This window comes from Sesamum indicum, linkage group LG8 (genome assembly GCF_000512975.1).
Source record: "Sesamum indicum cultivar Zhongzhi No. 13 linkage group LG8, S_indicum_v1.0, whole genome shotgun sequence".
NCBI lineage: Eukaryota > Viridiplantae > Streptophyta > Magnoliopsida > Lamiales > Pedaliaceae > Sesamum > Sesamum indicum.
This window is the reverse complement of record NC_026152.1, coordinates 6138114-6140707: the sequence shown is the minus strand read 5'-3', so window position 1 is coordinate 6140707 and position 2594 is coordinate 6138114. Positions and strand designations below refer to the sequence as shown.

Sequence of the window (2594 nt, the reverse complement as noted above, 5' to 3'; positions counted from 1 at the left end):
TGTATTTTTTAAAATTTATGCATAATTTATGCAATTTAGGTGTAATTATGATATTTATGTGTAGTTTATGCAATTTATGTGTAATATATGCAATTTAACAAATTTATGCAATACATGTGTAATTTATGTAACATATGTTATGCAATTTATGTGTTATTACACAAATTTCGATTATTTGACCAATTTATGCAATATATGATAAATTTATGCAATCTATGCAATTATGTGTTATTACACAAATTTCTTTAATTAATGCAATTTAATAAAATTTTTAGATAACAATAACATTAATAAAGCATTTTCGAACAATTAATGCAATATTAACAATAATACATAAAATAGTGGTGGCCTATTAGCTCAGTTGGTTAGAGCGTCGTGCTAATAACGCGAAGGTCGCAGGTTTGAGACCTGCATGGGCCATTTTTTCTAAATGTCTTGACTTAATAAAATATAAGTTTGGTTTAGTGGTGAGACCACTAATTTGTTAAGGTGAACGTGTGGGTTTGATTCTATTACAGTACATTTATGTTGGAGGAAATTCCTTAGCTTACGGCCACTTCTCCGGCCTTTTATTCATTATTTTATAGGATATGGAACTACTTTTTCACTATAGCACGATCCTTGGCATGATCTTGGTCCACTCATCCAGCAGTTTTCGCAGGGCCCTCGACTTACAAATACTGTGGAGACAGACAAGGTTGCAGTTTTCCTTTTAGATGGGCAATGGTGTTGGCCCTCTATCACTAACACTCACTCCTTACAGCTCTTGCAGTCTCTTCCACCCATCCATGGAGGGGCTGATCGTATCCTTTGGCGGTCAAGAGATACACAACTAACAGTTGCTATGATGATTAGTTCTACGGGGTGAAGGGCCCAAGGTAGACTGGTCTTCACTATTGATGGGTCGCTTCAAAACCCCTAAACATACTTTTGTATTATGGCTGGCGATCCTTGGTAGACTCTCTACTATGGATAAGCCTTGGTTGGCTCATATTAATAGTTCCTGCATACTTTGTTCTGATGGTGCTGATGAGACCCATGATCATCTTTTTTTTCGCTGCACTTATTCACGTGGCTGCTTGACAGTGATTCGACGCACACTTCGATTTGATTGGCCTAACCGAGCTTGGGCTACTGATGTCTTATGGGCTGCTCACAGATGGAGAGGCAAACACGATGTTTCTATGGCCTACTGCACTCTTTTGGCCTCGTGTGTGTACCATATCTGGCGTGACCGCAACATTAGACAATTTGATGGAGTACAGAGATACACGCACTGTGGGTGCGCTGATGGTTCGAGATGTGCAGTAGAGGATTCTTAGTGTAGAATTACCTACTGCTATTAGCACTTGGGCGCTTTATCGTTTATGGCGGATTCCTTGGCCTGTCGAGAAAACCTCTTAGATCAAGCAAGATATATTGTACTATTATAATTTTTTTACTTAATAAAATTTACCTTTACCGAAAAAAAAACCTTTTACATATTAATCAAAATAATTAAAATAAATTACAATAATATTCCCCAACATCATTTTTACATAATAATGTACATAATCACAAAATTAATTTAGGCCAATTTCTCCAATATTAACACTTTTACATATTAATCAAAATAATTAAAATAAATTACAACAATATTCCCAAACATTATTTTTATATAATAAGGTATATAAAAAATAAATTAATTTAGACCAACTTCCCGAATATTAACATTTTTACATATTAACCAAAAAAAATTAAAATAAATTAGAGCAATATTCCCAATATATATTTATATTTTTATATAATAATGTAAATAATCAAAAAATAATTTAGACCAATTTCATAATTTTTTGTCAATAATATATTAATGACATATTAATGTCAATAATTCAAATTTTAGACTAATACTTTTATGTAATTGGTGTAAATAGTGTCTAGTAGTACGCCGCCTCTATAGCATGGTCGAGGGCGTGGCCCGGTACTACCACCAGTACCATCAGATGATTCCCAGGTTGGGGATCCCCTCGACCACCCACACCACCTCATACACCCACACTGTCCTCCACCCCGCAAACTATAGAGGATGATGGTACATCTAGAGCTACATGCACGGCTTTGGATGACGCATTACATCAGTCTGCCACACCGGCAGCTGCTCCACCATCTATCCCCCTACCAACAACACGCCAGTACATCAGCCTCAATGAGGTGAGGTAAGTTGGTTTACCTATTTTTTTTATAATGAATTGTTTTATTTTTAAAAGGCTAAAAGGTTAATGAATTGTTTAATTTGTAATACATTTAAGGTCTGGCCGTGGTTTCATGAGCGCATCAACGTGCGGGGATATTTCCCCCACCCGTGGCCGTGTCTGAGGTTGGTGCCGCCAGAGTACCAGCATTTCTGGTTCGAGAGCATGAAAGTAATTAGTTTTAAATTATTTTTTTATCTAATATGCAATCTAATTGTTTAATTTATTTTATTAATGTTTTGTTTAATCTTATTACTACTGATGACCTACTGGTGGGACTGCAACGACGAATCCATATTTCGGGTCTTGTACATGTGGGCCAGGAAGTGCATCAGGAAGATCTTCTCGGTCGCCCGGTCCAGT

At 36.2% G+C, this 2594-nt stretch overlaps 1 non-coding gene across 1 annotated transcript; it reads left to right on the top strand.

Moving 5' to 3' along the window:
* TRNAI-AAU lies at positions 347-420 on the top strand. Its single transcript has one exon. It is a non-coding gene; the product is annotated as a tRNA-Ile (tRNA).